General features: G+C 37.9%; 1 protein-coding gene across 1 annotated transcript in view; it reads left to right on the top strand.

Moving 5' to 3' along the window:
- LOC126298539 (uncharacterized) overlaps window positions 1–17,017 on the top strand; it is a 305,895-nt gene that overhangs the window by 270,001 nt on the left and 18,877 nt on the right. The gene's annotated exons all lie outside the window — the stretch shown is intronic.

Here is a 17,017-nt window from a genome sequence, read left to right as displayed (position 1 = left end):
GGTCTTGCATGTTGAGCTTGTGAGCTAGCGTGCGTTTTTATACTTCCATGTGGCAGCTTGTCTTAGGGTCCAACTTCATGGCATTTTCCTACGCCCCTCCCGTTACAGCGTTTGCAGTCATCTGGCAGGTCTTCTGCTTCCTTGCACAAGAAGCTCCCATCCATCGTTGATCTGTACCACAGGACTGCAGTAGCGTTTCATACGGGGGACACAGATGATGCTTTTGTGCTTTTGTCTTTCTGATGAAGGGCTATAATCCTCGATTTCATATGTGATGTCCGACAAGCTACAAAGGATATGATATGGCACAAAGTAGCGCTTTTGTAACTTGTCTGATAGTACCACATTCTGCACAGGCCTAAAAATTCATATCTAGTCTCCATGGCAGTCTCACAGGGCAGTGCTTTGCGTTATAGCCCTTTTGTTCCTTTACCTGTGCACGCAGGGTCCATATGTGAGCCAGATGGCTTGCTTCTTTGATACAGACGATATGGCATTACACATATTCTACTTGCATCGTCTGGTTGAAACAGGAACAGTGTATCCTCTGAAGTTTAAGTTTCAGTCTCTTGAGTGTAGAGCTGTTGTGTTTTGGTTCGCTTTGTTGTATGTGAATGTCCCAATTGGAGGTATTGTATCCCAATGTGTCTGTCAAACATCGAGTCCATATCTGCTATGTCTTATTGAAACATTCTCTGTGTTAATTCGTCTATGGGTGGTAGACAGTTGTCATCCTGCGCGTCATTTTGTTACAAACGTTACTTCTGATACTAGACTCTGTGCTTTAAAATTGTGTTATCAACAAGGATCTTAGTAATTTCTGGAGCTTTGGCAGTCGACACCACCGTAGTGACAACGGTGATAGGAATCCATCGATTCCTTGTTTTTGACTTTAGAAACCTCCCCAGGAGGTCGATTCGAATTTGCTGCAATGGCACAGCTGCAAGTGAAATTGGTACCCCAAATGCAATTGTGGAGAGGGCATACATCACTGGCTTTCCTTACAGTGAGTCCCATAGTGTCTAAACGATTGGTACAGATCTGACCAGTGATGTCTGTGTCTGATTCTGTCTTGAGTTTTATCTAATACCAGGTAACCAGATTCTCGAACATCATGGAAATACTTCAGCCCATCTGGCCATAGATGAGATGGGATGATGTGTAACCATTTCTGCAACATTGGATCATAGTAATGCTCAGTTTAATAATTGGAATCTTTCTTTGGTCGGTGCCTGCTTCTTCAAGCCTCCTATCATGGGGTAGGGCTCGTCCTAAAGGTGAAGAGGGCCATGGACCATCAAAAATTTTGTGATATATTTTTTTTCAGTTTTGTATTAAACGGTTTAAGTTTGACATGATTGCTTAAAACGCCCTTTCATTTATTAAGTATGGAAGAGAAGCTGGAAATCAAGCAGTCAGAGAAATTTCTTCCAATGGCTCTTTAAAACGTCTTGATTAACAGTTAATTAAGGGAAACAAATATTATTTGGATCCTATTGTTTGTTATTTGATGGTGAAGGACTGTGGATAACAGTCGGCTGTAAGGATCTGAAGCTTTTAAGTGAACGAATTAAGAAACATAAAGAAATGGCTCTGAGTGTTATGGGACTTAAAATCGATGGTCATCAGTCCCCTAGAACTTAGAACTACTTAAACCTAACTAACCTAAGGACATCACACATCCATGCCCGAGGCAGGATTCGAACCTGCCACCGCAGCGGCTGCGCGGTTCCAGGCTGTGGCGCCTAGAACCGGTCGGCCACGCCGGCCGGCTATACGATGGCGTACCAGTAATGAGTGGCTGTAATTTTGGTGTACGGACTGATGCAGAGTACTTTCCCATACGGCAAATATGTCCACTGTTATGCACACCAAAGTAATTTGGTTATTCAGATTGCTTGTAGTAAAAACATAAAGTCTGTTGGGTTGCTCTTCGCAAATATTTTTATATTTATAAAGTTTTTATCTTCATCGAATATGCGAATTGATTGGTTATGGAAACTCTGCAACAAGAGAATTCTTTCACTGTCTTCAACAAGAAGGAACTTCATGTCTCGCATAGAAACTAATGTTCAAGACAAAAAATGACACACTGGAATGTTTGATGAGATTGAGGAGGAAGATTCTATTATACAATAAGAAAAGGACTTGCTTTAAGATATTGATTTCGGAATCTAGACGTTTTATTGCGACATTATGAAACAAATTGATATTTTGTTAAAACAGTTCATATGCAGAGCGCAGATGCTGTTACTGTATATAATGCACTATGTCATTTGCAGTCAGCTGTTTCCGAAATACGAAACAACATTGAAACGTATCAAGTTTCTGAAGTTGAATGTTTTACTCCTTCAACAAAACGTTCCACATATAGCACTGAACCTAATCTGACAGCAGATGCCAAAGAAGTGTGTGACATTGTGACCAATCAACTGAAAGGAAGATTCCAGAGCTCTCATGTACGCAGCAGTTTCGAAATTATTGATCCAAAAAGGCTTACTTATTTCAAAGAACATTTTCCAGACACTTTAGCCGGTAAGTCTGAATTAAGTTACTTTCCCTTTATTTTCCATGATAAACTGAAAAATGAAGCGTCACTTATTCACCGCAATGACACAATTAAAGGGATTACATCTGTTAGTGAGCTCTCACATTTCCTGTGAAACATTCCTATGAAAAATCGTTCTCTGAAGTGCACAAAACATAGTAAATTACGCTAACAACACCTGTTTCTACGTGACAAGCAGGTCGCAATTTCAGCACTTTAAAATGAATTAAAATCTTGCTCGGGAACAATCTGGGTCAGTAAAGGTGGAACTCATTGGCTGTTTGTTCCATTCGTAAGAAGGAAGCTAGTGAACTTTTGAAACTTCAACAACAGAGTAATTTATATGTAACCAGGCAGAAGAACAGCAGTGCACATCTACTGTATAAGTAACCTGCCAGGAAGAGACCTCATTAGTTAACGTTCTAGTTGGGTAAAATACTCGTGAAACCACTCCTATCCAACATTTCCCTCAGCATTTTTGCCTCTGACCATAAGGAAAATCCAGAACGGTTCCTACATTGGGTCACTGGTGCATTCGTGATAGGGAAGAAGTTACTTGCTTCCTCCCGGTGTTGAACTGTTTTTCATTTTACGCCACAATCAGACTAGAGAAACACGACGAGGATAAGTATGAACATCAGCAGAAGGAGAACTTCGGTTTGAACACAAACAGCTCCAAACCACTAAAGTTATTCAATAAAACGTTTCACCACTACATGGTAAACCCAGAACAGACCGACTAAAATATTACACACACACACACAAATGGTTAAGTTTACGTCTGTATACATTTTATTATTAGCTGCAGTATTTCGTGGATTATCTTTATAACAGCATATTTACCATATGTTCGAATATGTTTAAGCAGTACGTAGTAAATGAAGGTTATATAATGAACACTTCAGAACAAATCCATTATAAAATTTACTAACTTTTTATCTGTGCCCCACCAACGAAAATGAGTAAGAGCCGCACACTGGCTTCTATGGTTTTCAGAAATGCTGGATGTTCCCTCTATTCACCAGTGATGTCACTTAATGGAGCGACGACTAAGATCTTGTACTCGCTGCTGTGTTCGGTAAAAGGATCCTTCAACGTCAGTCAGTGTCCTCCTATTGACAATTTTTTTTGTATACCACTGTGACATTGCACTCCTAAAGCGACAGTGCCTATCTTCACAGTCGACCTGATGGATACTTCAGGCTAGTCAGCCAACAAATAAAATCGTGGGTCATGACATTAGTGAACGATTCGCCAAGTAAATATGTTGTGAATTTGATGATGGCCCAAAGAAATGAGGCACACTTTCACAGTTGGAGAGTAGTTCATCTTGGATTTTGAGAGTACTCTTGAAGCATAAACTATAACCTTTTCTGAATTTGTACTAGAACTGTACCTGTTACATAACCACCACCATCAGTGTGAAGTTCTGTTCCAGCATTCTCGTCATACAACGCTAGAAATGAATGAGATTATAGCGTCTCCGTAAGGACAACGGAAGTATTTCTTGCGCAGTGTCCCAGGATAATTTGGTATCTCCCTGTAGTTCTGATAACAGAAGTGTTTTGGTACAGAAGTCTTATGTGAATCGTCAGAAATACGAGGACATTCTGAGAATTCTTTTCAAGTCACGAATCACCTGAAGAGTCGGAAAACCTGTGACTGCTCTTATTTTCCTGTGGATTGAGATGGACTCCATTACCATTGACTGGGCGGCCCAAGATTTTCTTTATTTCTTGGGTGACGAAGAAATACTTTTTCGGTTTCATTCAGAGCTGTAATCTGAACGCACTTCTACACGGTTGTCAGTTTGGCTTACATGATTTTTTTAATGTTTTCGAAAAAATGACAGTGTTATCCAGATACCAAAGACATGTTGTCCATTTAAATTGTTGAAGCAGGTTATCCATTGTGCATTCAAACGTGGCTAGAGCGTAACTTGGTCCGTCTTTCCTCCAATCCATACTTAGAAGCACCCTAAAATTCGCCGCAGAATGGATAACACCCACCAACGTGTTCCGCAGGCTAGATTCTACTAGCGGTTCGATAGTAGCTTGCACCTCCCAGTCGTCTGTAATAGCAGCTGAGTACGATTCTTTATCGATGACACTAAGCTGGCCGTCCTATACTGGTCATATCCTTAGGGATGAGTTGTGGGCGCTTATGACAATTAGTAATTCGAAGTTCTACTTAACCACCTACAGTGGCCATCGTTGTCGCAGGAATATGGATTTCTTTTGTGTGCCTGAGTAGCTCTCTGCAATCGGCAAAAGTTTCACTGTTTAACACAGCATCTCGACTGATGTGCGCAACCCGTCTCGCTAATGATGGTGGGGTAACAACGTCTCCTTCCTCAAACAACCATACAGAGCGTTCTTTAATATGTATATCTGTAGGAACAGCATCTTCAGTGTGTAGCAATGATTTTGTACAGTTTGTGACTGCTTATGACTCCTGGTAGAAGAAATTCCATCCGAGAATAACATTATGACTGCCTTTTGCTAACATGTTATTTTTGAAGAGCTGTAGTCTGTCATTGATAATAATTCTTACAATACAGGTCCCAGTCGTCTGTACACATATTCCATTTGTGACCTTCAGCATATCACTTTCGTATCACAGAACACATTCTTCTTGAGCTGGCGATCATAAACATTCGACATTAGGGAAAAAGAAGTCCCTGAGTCGACTATCACTCAGACAGGTTAGGCACCGGTGAGAGTGCGTGACATTTTTGTAACTGTCGTCCATGGAGGATGGCGGCCTCGCTTGTGTAGATGGTTGTCTTTTTTAGTTTTGCTGAAGTCGGTGGTTAGGCGAGAGCTTTTTACTTCTGTAGAGCGAAAGACTCTAGTGTGTTGGCGATCAACCTTGCCCAGGGTACAGGTCGGCTACAATCTTCTGCAGTTGACTGGTGTGAATAGTAGTGTTGTGAAGGATGGTGTGGTGGTGTGTTGGGGCTTATGGGCGCTCAACATCGAGGTGATCAGTTTGAAGGATGACAACATCTGGAGAAACAGTCGTCAAACACATGTGTTCCTTCTCTCCAGTAGCGTGCGACATGCTGAGGAGGTCCACAGTGCAAACATACTGGCATGATGACCCTGTCTTCCAGATGTCTGTTCTCCTATTTGCTGTTATACTGTTTCACAGCTCTGGCATCAGTGCGAGTTGGCTGAGTTAATTCTTCATGACTTGCTCAACTGGTAACAGAGCTTGGTGCAAAGGACAAAAACATTGTTCTTCATCGTTCCTTGTTACGTCCTGACATTTATGGTTGCTATCTCTTGTATACACGGTCTGACATTTCTGGCGGCTATGAAATTTTGGATCTCTCTTCTTCCAACCTCTCCGTTCCATTTACTTGACTTTCTGGAACTACTTGAAGAATTCCTCTGTTGTTTTGATATATTTTACTGGAAGAGCTTAGTACATGTCTTCTGCGACTCCTTTCATCATGTGTGAGACGTTTTTCAGTTCCTCTCACATTCAAATTCACAAAGTAGTGTGGGAGCAAACATTATGTATGTATGACTGTGAAGTTTAAAATGTATGTGTGTGTGAATTCCTAAGGAGTGTAGTTTCGTGACTATGTTGCGTCCTGTTCTTCAAATGTTCTACTGCTAAACGGGTTTTCTGATGATTGTCATCAAATTCTTTCTTCAGTTTTGTCTGGAATTTGTCCCAGCTATTGGTATTCTCTTCATTGTTGTTGAACCACTGATGGGCTGTGCCATGCAAGTAAAAGTATGCTTTTGCCATGAACATGATGTCAACCCACCTGTTGTATTTGGCGACTCGGTCGAATACTTTTGGACATTTCATCAGGTACTGGCCATTTCTCCAGAAAACATTGATGGATGTTTGATGTGCAGCCAATTGACTGATGTTTTGAAATTCACTGGTCTCCAGAATATACGAGCTGTGGGAGTGATGCACTGTTTGTATTCTGGGTCTTTCCTTCGTAGGCAGATTAGATTATATTAATACTTGTTCCATATATCATGAATACGACACTTCGTAATGATGTGGAACGTTGTCCGGTTAATGAAAGATGTCTGTACAAGATATTACATTACACAAAATATTGCATGACACTAATGTTTAAGTTAGTTTTTTTTCCCTAACTGAATTTATATCTAAAAACTCAGCCAATGAGTAGAAGGAATTGTCATCTAGAAATTCTTTTAATTTATTTTTAAATATTTGTTGACTATCTGTCAGGCTTTTGATGCTGTTTGTTGGTGATCAAAGACTTTTGTGGCAGCATAATTTACCCTTTTCTGTGCCAAAGTCAAATTTAACCCTGAATAGTGAAGATCATCCTTTCTCCTGGTGTTATAGCTATGCACAGTGCTATTACTTTTGAACTGGGTTGGATTATTAACAACTAATTTCATAAGTGAATATATATATACTGTGAGGATCCCTAGATCCTTAAATAGATGTCTGCAGGATGACCGTGGGTGGGCTCCAGCAATTATTCTGATTACACGTTTTTGGGCAATGAATACTTTTCTACTCAACGATGAATTACACCAGAATATGATACCATACGAAAGCAGTGAATGAAAGTAGGCATAGTAAGCTAATTTACCGAGATTCTTATCACCAAAATTTGCAATAACCCTAATAGCATACGTAGCTGAACTGAGACGCTTCAGCAGACCATCAATGTGTTGCTTCCAGTTTAACCTCTCATCAATGGACACACCTCAAAATTTTGAAAATTCTGCCTTAGCTACAGACTTCTGTTCAAAGTCTATATTTATTACTGGAGTTGTGCCATTTACTGTACGGTACTATATATACTGTGTTTTATCAAAATTTAAAGAGAGTCCGTTTGCTGAGAACCACTTAATAATTTTGTGAAAAACATCATTAACAATTACATCACTTAGTTCTTGGTTTTTTGATGTTATTACAATACTTGTATCATCAGGTCTTTATGTCGCATAAATGGAGCCACGTATCCAGCGTCTTCACCAGACAATGTCACGCTGTAACCACAATCAAGTCAAAATCCTAAAGCAGGGTCCTCAGTGAAGTACAACACCCAAAAGCGCGTGTATTACCGACACCAACTCACAGAATGAATAGAACTTAACTCCTGGTCGGATGGTATTGCCATTTATACGAATATTGAATATTTCAACATTCACATGCATAAGAAATTTCTAGAACCTTTTAGAGTTGATAAATAAAAAATAACAAATAATTACAGGTGGCCGGATTTGAACCGCCAACCCTTAAAACGCAAGTTAGCATCCGTAATCGATACAGGCCACTGGATGCTATACAGACTGTGGCAAAAACTCAGCACAACTTTTTAAGCCTCTCTATCGTTGTGTTAATCTTCTTTAAAATTTCTTCGTTGCATATACTACTTCAATAATTTTTTTCTATTCTGTAGTAGTAGTAGTAGTAGTAGTAGTAGTAGTTTATTCATCCAGAGACAAAGTACATTGCATGGATTTCGTCAAAAAATACATAGTATATATATATATATATATATATATATATATATATATATATATATATATATATATATATATATTATACAAAATACAGATGTGCATAGTAGACTACATAACATCAGACCACATTGAAATAGCACGTACAACTTTGATTTTTTACATTGATGTATGAGAAAGGCCTTTTACATAGAATACACAGTTGATATTTAGATATAACACATATAATTAAAGCACTTTTGTACATGTTATTTATTTACATCATAGCAACAGTCAGATAAAAATTACTATTGGCATAGAGTACATAAATATAATTGTTTAGTATGAAGCTATTCCAGATATTCTTTTACACTATAATAGCAGTTGGTCATTAAAAATTTGAATACTGCTTCTTTAAATGAAGACAATTTTTTTCATTTATTTTATCTTTACCGGTATTTTGTTATACAATCTGCTTCCTTGTATGTTTGTTTGTTTCTGCGCCAAAGCCTTGTTAACTCTTTTTATATGAATGTCATTGCACTTTCTTGTGTTGTAATTATGTAGATCCGAGTTGGATTGGAAATTGTTAATATTTCTTCTTACATTAATTATACTTTTCTGTATATAGAGGCATGGTAGGGGTAGAATATTCAGCTGTTTAAATAATTGCTTTGAAGGAGTTAGCCTTGAACTGTTGGTAATTATTCTAACAGCTCGTTTTTGTAGAGTGAAGATGGTTTTCAGATTTTTCTTACTATCACCCCAGAAGGCGAGGCCATAGGCAATAGCAGACTGTATATAAGCAAAGTAAACAGTTCTGCTACATTCCCTACTACATACAAAACTAATAACACGTAAAGCAAAGCAAGCAGAGCTTAACTTATGCAACAGATTCAGGATATGGGATTTGCAGTCTAAATTTTCGTCTATATGTACACCTAAGAATTTTGTGGTAGCAACTCTCACAATTTCTTTATTTTGTATTCTGAGATCCAGTTCAGAGTGTGACTTTGCTTTCCTGTAATGGATATAATTAGTTTTAGAGATATTTATGGTTAATTTGTTCACATCAAACCAATTTTGCAAATATTCTATAACTCTGGTTGCAGATGTTGGCAATACCTGGTTGATGTCAGTTACTACAACGTTTGTGTTATCCGCAAACAGGGTTATATGAGTACCATTTAGTGGAATCTTGATATCATTTATGTAAAGAAGAAATAGGAGAGGTCCTAGAACACTCCCCTGCGGTACCCCAACTGGCACAGTCTGAATATCCGATCTGTAAACAAAACTTAGGTTTTTACTGTTTGTTGTTGCAATGTCTACTACCTGTTTCCTATTATGGAGATATGACTGAAACCACTTCTTAGCTACTCCTCGTATACCGACATATTCTAATTTGTCTAGCAGGATATCATGTTGGACAGTATCAAATGCCTTTGAGAGGTCCAAATTAATTCCTATTGTACTGTTGTTCTTATCCAGCCCCATTACAATATTTTCAATGAATTGGGTGATGGCTGACTCTGTACTCATTCCTTTGTGAAAGCCGTGTTGGTTTACAGACAATAGATTGAATTTCTCGAGGTAATTTGTAATTCTGTTTTTCATGACTGTCTCTATTACTTTTGAAAATACCGATAATAAAGCTATTGGTCTATAGTTTCCCACTTCATGTATATTGCCCTTTTTATACAATGGTTTTACTTTTGCAATTTTTAATCGTTGTGGAAAGACACCTTCTGAAAATGATATGTTTGTGATGTGTGTGAGTGGGTCTGATATGACACTAGCATATGTCATCATGACTGAGCAAGGTATCTCGTCAATCCCTGAGGACATTTTATTCTTCATTGTTTTTATTATTCGATTAACTTCCAATTTATTCGTGGGAGGTAGCAATAATGAATTAACACTTTGTTCTTCTGGGATTGATGTTCCACTAATCTTAGAACAATTTTTACTGAGATTGATTGGACTATTTATGAAGTAGTCATTAATGCAATTTGCTAAAGTAAGATTTCTGACTAGCACACCTTGATCATCTTTTAAAACAAAGTCATCTGGATTTCTAACATTTTTGCTTGAGCCTATTTCTTCTTTTACTACATTCCATATAGCTTTCGATTTGTTTGCTGACCCAGCAATTACACTGTCATTATGCATTGTCTTGAGTTTTTTGATCATCTTCCTGTAAATTTTCTTGTATGTCTTAACATAATCTGTGAAGTGTTCATCTTTGTTATCTTTTTTGAGTTGACTGATATGTTTTAGTGTTTGACTAGATGCTCTAATAGCAGGTGTTATCCACTGGCTTGTGTTCCTAGGCATGACATTGATCTTTGTGAGCTTTTTTGGGAAACACATCTCAAATAGGGACTTGAATGTACTAGAAAAAGCATTGAAAGATTCCTCGGTTGTTGTTTGTGCAAAGACATCTTCCCAGGTTTCATTAGCTAACAACTGGATGAAAGTATTCACTTTTTCTGTATAGAAGTGCCTTTTGTATCCCCACTTATATTTTACTGCCTTGGGGATAGAGTAATTTATGTATGTTAATACTGTATTGTGATCCGAAAGACCTAAGTTTACGTTTAGTGGCTCAGTGATACCATTCTCCATATTTGTGAAAATATCGTCTAAAAGAGAAGATGACAGTTCTGTTATTCTGGTGGCATCTGTAAAGAGGGGTTTCATGTAGAAGCTGCTGAGTATACTCAAAAGCTGTCTTTCTTCATCACTTTCAATTAACAGGTTAATATTAAAATCCCCACATAAAAATAATTTCACTGCATTACTATAAAAAGTGTTTAATGCTGCTTCTATTTTTTCGAAGAATATGTTTTTGTCACCCAGTGGAGATCTATATATTGTAATGACAACTAGTTTTTCACTCTTCTCCTCAGTTTTTAACTCTATGGCACATGATTCAAAATGTTTTTCTATATTTAGATGGTCCAATTTTGTTTTCACTTTGAACTGCAGTCCTACTCTAGAGTAAATGCATACCCCTCCATTTTTAAAAACACTTCGGCAGTAATGTGATGCTAAATTAAACTTGCCTATATTTATGAGACTTAATTCACTAGCCTTGCACCAGTGTTCAGATAAACAAATACAAGAGACACCAGCAAGATTATTTAAAGCTACTTCTAGATCTAGTACTTTGTTTCTGAAGCATTGAATATTCAGACATATTATCCTGACTGTTTTGCAAGTATTTTTTCTTTTGTCATTACCTGGTAATATGCTGCCTTTTCCATAGTAGTTGTGACTTATCTGCAAATTTTCTTGCTGATTTGTCACAATCTTTTCCTTTTCTTTGTCTGAAGCCATAAAAAATCCTTATTTAATGATGTCGATGTACCTTGTCTTTGACTCCTCCTTAGACAGTGTTGTGTTGCTGCAACTGTTGTTGATAGTTTTGTTGCTGGAGCTACTGTTGTTGTTGGTTCTGTTGCTGCTGCTGTTGTTGCTGCTGCTGTTTCTGTGGCCAGAGGTGGTGGTGGTGGTGGTGGTAGTGGTTGTGGTGCTGACAGGATTCTTCGTGCTGTTGCTGCCTTTGATTCTTTTATTGGCACTATTTCTGTTGATGGTGGATATGTTGTTGTAGTATCTGTTGGTCTTGCTGTTGTTTCCGCCGAAGGTTTAGTTGCAGTTACTGATTGTGGTTTGACCATTTGTGGTAATTTTACTGCTGCTAATGGTGATGATTTTGTTGTTGCTGTTGCTTCTGTTGTTGTTGCTACTTGTGATGAACCTGCTATTATTGATTTTTGTGGTGTTACTGTTACTATCGTTATTGGTGCTGCAGGTGTTTGCTGGTGCCTTTTTATTTCATCCAATACTTTTTGTGCTATAATTTTCTTCCCTAGGCCATTCAAGTGAAGGCCATGAGAAGTGTGAAATCTCGGACCAATGCCACTAATATCAACAACACAAACATTTTCAAATTGACTGCATATACTGGAAAAACTCTCATTAGCAGCACTAATCTCTTTGTTCACACAAGACCAGCGTGGCAGATCATAGGGATGTGAAATGTTGACAAAGAGAATGTTTGTATGAGACAAAAGAGTCAGATGCCTTAACAAATCTGTATTTGCAATTCGAGTGTTAGCAGACATAGGCGACATAAAAGTGAAAAAGCTTGCATACTTTGCCTACTTTCATTCCATAATGTCATATGGTATAATATTTTTGGGGTAACTCTTCAAGTCAAACAAAAGTTTTCAGAGTCCAAAAGCGTGTGATACGTATTATTTGTGGAGTAAACTCACGGACGTCTTGTAGAAACCTCTTCAAAGAATTGGGTATACTAACTACTGCCTCTCAGTATATTTACTCCTTAATGAAATTTGACGTAAATAATATATCTCTTTTTCCAACAAACAGCTCAGTTCATACATACAATACCAGAAACAAAAATGATCTGCACAAGGGCTTAAAAGCACTTCATTTAGTTCGAAAAAGGGGCCTCTACTCAGGAACACTCATCTTCAATAATTTGCCAGCAAACATAAGAAACTTAGTTACAAATGGAGATCAGTTTAAAAGGAGCCTGAAAGACTTACTAGTGGCCAACTCCTTATACTCCATTGACAAATTATTTTAATAGAAGCAAATGATGTGTTGTATATATTTATAGGTTGCATACTTAACTTGTGTTACTTTCTGCATCATCTCTTGTTTACTGCAACCCTCGTCAGAGACTATAAGTCCTAGATACTTTACTATAAGTCTAAGATATTCTACTTAGTAGATTATAGCCAAATTTAAACAGTGCAACGACAAACTTTGTGGAATACGGTTTAAAAATTCACAGTAATTACATTTTTATCTCTGCGTGGCTCCAGCTTACGTTGATATAAAAATTTCAGTCATATACATACAAACTTGTCACACTCTCCTTTTAGCGAAATCATTAAGTTATAACGAAGTAAAGAACGTTGCAGCTATTTCTTCCTCGTAGACTAGGAAGAAAAATAGCTTTCGACAGACAAGCACGATTTTTAAACGACTGAGTTTCAGATTCAGATAACTAGTCGTATTTACTGTCTTCCGAACATTGTGAAACAGACTTTAGATGCAGACAGTGTCGAATTTGGGACACATTCACTGCAAGACACGAAACCTGAAATGATTCCAGTATCCAATAATGCATTTCCTTCCATTCACAGGAAATCTAAATTCATGTGTGGTTTTCATTTGCATCAGATCCTTGTTTCCGGTTTCTAAAACTTGATAAAAGCAAGAAAGTCGCTGGTGGCAGCTAGTGCGATCTTTGGCGCAACAAGTGTAACTGTGTCTTATTGTTTGTGTAATTACTCGAGTGAGGTTGGCGGAACTTACAACAGGAGAGATTTAACTTCAATACATTTACTTTATTGCATATCATTATGGCTGGAAACTATGATGATTCCGTATGAAACCTGTTCAATTTATTAATATACCGTAAACGTTTTAGTTTTTCCAGTTGATAGCTACTTCTTTTCTTTGTAGGTTGACCTCTTCATAAGAGAATACATCAGTATGCTGGAGAAGTGTTTTAAGAAGTGCATTCACAGTACTAATGTATCGGAACTGACTCGTATGGAGGTAAGGATTATTGATTTACCGATGATAAACGAGCTTCTTACACAACAAAACTAACTTGCGCACCCTTTTCGATGAGCACAATGACTGATACTGTTTAAAGCGACACAATGCCAAACGCTATCTTAGAAAGATTACTACAGCACTGTTTTTAATGTTCACAACTTTTGCTAACCAACTTCGTTACTCCATCGCTTCAATAATCTGCAATGCGCAGCCAAACATGTATGCAGTGTAGCGTATTCCGACGTCCTAGACGCCTCGGTTTCATCATGATAACATTCTGACTAGAGAATATTCCTTGCAGTAAAGGGAAGAGTTGCGAATTTTGCATTATTTATATATCTCGTAATTATTACTGCAAGTAACGTGTTTCGTTTAAATGGCTAAAGGAAAAATATCATTAATAATCTTCGAAGTGTGCGGAACTGCGAATTTGGAGAAGAGAAAAAAAAAGAATAATCCTCAAAACATGAGTACCGGTAGTACGATTCAAAAATATCTATCTCGTTAAAAATGGAACTCCAAACATCTCAGACTTGAATCTGCATTCGTATGCCACCATACAAAGTAACTGAGATAATTAATGATGATAGCTTTTAATTATTTTTGGTATGGTATTTCCTTTAATAAGTTTAGAGGTCAGGCATATTCAGTGATGCAGTGATGGTTGCGGCTCTGTAGTACATTGTGTCGTGTATCGACAGTTACCTTCCTCTTCCTTCTGTCAGAATCGTTTGACAGAACAAATACCTGTAATCACAACTGAAAGTCTTAGAAATTTGGATGTTAACTGTGATTATCACACTGATTACATATTAATGAAATATAACATCAGTGTCTGTAGTGGAGTATTGATATAAATAAATTGCTGCATGAAAAATGACATCCAGGGAATGGGCAATGAAATGCTTAGTTTCTCCTCTGAATCATCATTCATCTACGGGTTGATTTCTTGGATCACTGAAGCTTGTACTTGCAATGGTAAATACATGTAATACCCTTTATGCAACTCATATGCTGGCAGCGTTTTTAATGAGAAAATCGACTGCTGTTGCAGCAAATATGTTATTAATCCTCAGGTAAATGATTATTTGTTTGTAAATGAGTCATGAAATTATCTCCACTATGTAAGACATTACTCATCACAATTAAGTAAATACACAGTGAAGTAAATACAGTGCCCAAGCATTTGTAAGAGATGGTCATATCCTTTTTCATTTTCATGTAAAAGGGAAATCCACAAAATAAGTAAGTGAGTCTATATATGAATGCGTGAAGTCTGTGTGGTGATCTCAAGTGAAGGAAAACATTTTAAGCAATAATAGTATATTACCACTGAGTACATTACAAATGGAGTACAGATAAACAAAGTTGAGGAAGGAAATTAGCTATACATTTGTTAAAGGAACCATCCTAGCATTACCATCAAGTGATCTGGGCAAGCAATGGCCACATCACTTAAGATATCAAATAGTGATTCGGAGGCCCTCAAACCCTGAAATGGAATTCTATTTTCCTAATAAATACACCACTTCAGCCCTCTTGTAGTATGACTATTTTTTTCACCCATGTGCAAAACAAGATATTGAAATGTATGTTTTTGTTTGTGATTTGTGCCACAGCTGCTGATCAAGAATAAAGTGGAGAAAAAATTGATCTATCTTTAGGAATATTTTGCTCTATAACTTACCCATTACACACTTGCAGTCGCGTAATAGTAGCAACAGACATTGGCAGGTGTCACTGTGTAAAGTCAAATGTAGAGTATTAGTTTAATGGCCATGAATCTTAGCCCTTACTGAGGTGGGACGGTTTGAGTGCCTTAGTGATACAGAAAGCCATACCATAGGTGCAACCACAGTGAAGAGGCATCTGAGTCATGACTAGACAAATATCTGGCTGCCGAAGAGGGGCAGCAGCCATTTTAGTAGTTGCAAGGGCAACAGTCTGGATGAGTGACTGATCTTTCCTTGTAATGGTAGCCAACATGGCCTTGCTGTGCCAGTACTGTGAACAACTAAATGAAAGAGTAAACTGTAGTTGTCATTTTCCTTGAGCACATTCAGCTTTTATATACAGTTAAATGATGTTGACATCCTATTGGGTAAAATATTCCAGAGGTAAACAGTCCCCCATTAGTGTCTCCATATGAGGACTACTCAAGAGAATATCACCAGGAAAACAAAGTTGGTGACATATGGATCAAAGTGCAGAATGATCCTTTAATCAAGTAGGTAGGCAAGATAATTTTAAAATGGAAATACACTACCGCTCATCAATTTCAGTACACCCAATAAATGACATTTAGTTCTCTGCAGATAAGGACTCATACTATGGGTGCAGTTGAGGAGGCAAAGGAATAGTGCAACAGTTGTACACATGTCTTGGTTTTTGTTTGTGGTCATTGAGATACAACAGTGTTTAACAAGCAATGTTGTGTACATAAATGTTATGTACCTCTCTGATTTGTCTGTTTACCTATTTGCCGACAGATGCTGCATTTGGTGCACCTGTGTTGTTCCCTGCACTGATGTGATGTCTGCAGTGAATGGCAAGCATTGCTACGGCACATAACATGTGGCTCCTGCATGTCAGTTCGTTCATGACACTGAAGTGTGCAAATTGCTAGTATGGCTCCACTAGTGGAGATGTCCATAGAAAAATGTGCTGCAATTCTAGCACTTAGCCAAGTAGTTTAATCTATTCGTCAAGTTGCGAAAGAGTGTACTGTGTCTATACGAGGAGTGCAATACACCCTTCACTGCCAGGAGACAACAGGTAGCAATAATGGCATACCACGACCAGGATAACCTCGTAACCCAGCAGTGTGTTCTACCTACAGTTAAACAGGATGGAGGTTCTATTATGGTTTGAGGATGTTTTGAGGGAGATAGAGTTAGCAACACTGTGAAAATAGAAGGATGTGTGGACCAGAAGCAGTACCACTGGATACTTCAGTATCATGCAATACAAAGTGGGTTGTTCTTAACAGGGAAAGGGTTCACCTTACAGCAGGATGATGACCCAAACTGGCATACTGTATTAACTACAATGCATCAAAAGAAGAACAGAAAGTACTGAATGATATGGTATGGCCATCCCAAAGCACCAATTATAATCCCATAGAAATGGTCTGGGATGAAGTGGGCAGACATATTGGGAAAGTTAATATATCTAGCAAAGAACATCTCTGGAATATTGTTAAGGATGTGTGAAATCATATAGATTCACGATACCTATAAAAACTGATTGACCGCATGCCTCGAGTTTGTGAGGCAGTCATTAAATCCATAGGAGGATACTCTGATGAAAGAATAGGACTTACAGTAAGGTGAGGATAGGTCTATAAATATGAAATCATACAGGGGTATTGCAGGAGTAGGACTAATCATCAGTAAGAAAATTCAAATGC

This window comes from Schistocerca gregaria, chromosome X (assembly GCF_023897955.1).
Source record: "Schistocerca gregaria isolate iqSchGreg1 chromosome X, iqSchGreg1.2, whole genome shotgun sequence".
Taxonomy (NCBI): domain Eukaryota; kingdom Metazoa; phylum Arthropoda; class Insecta; order Orthoptera; family Acrididae; genus Schistocerca; species Schistocerca gregaria.
Note: the sequence above shows the minus strand (reverse complement) of the source record. Positions and strands in the feature narration are given on the sequence as shown.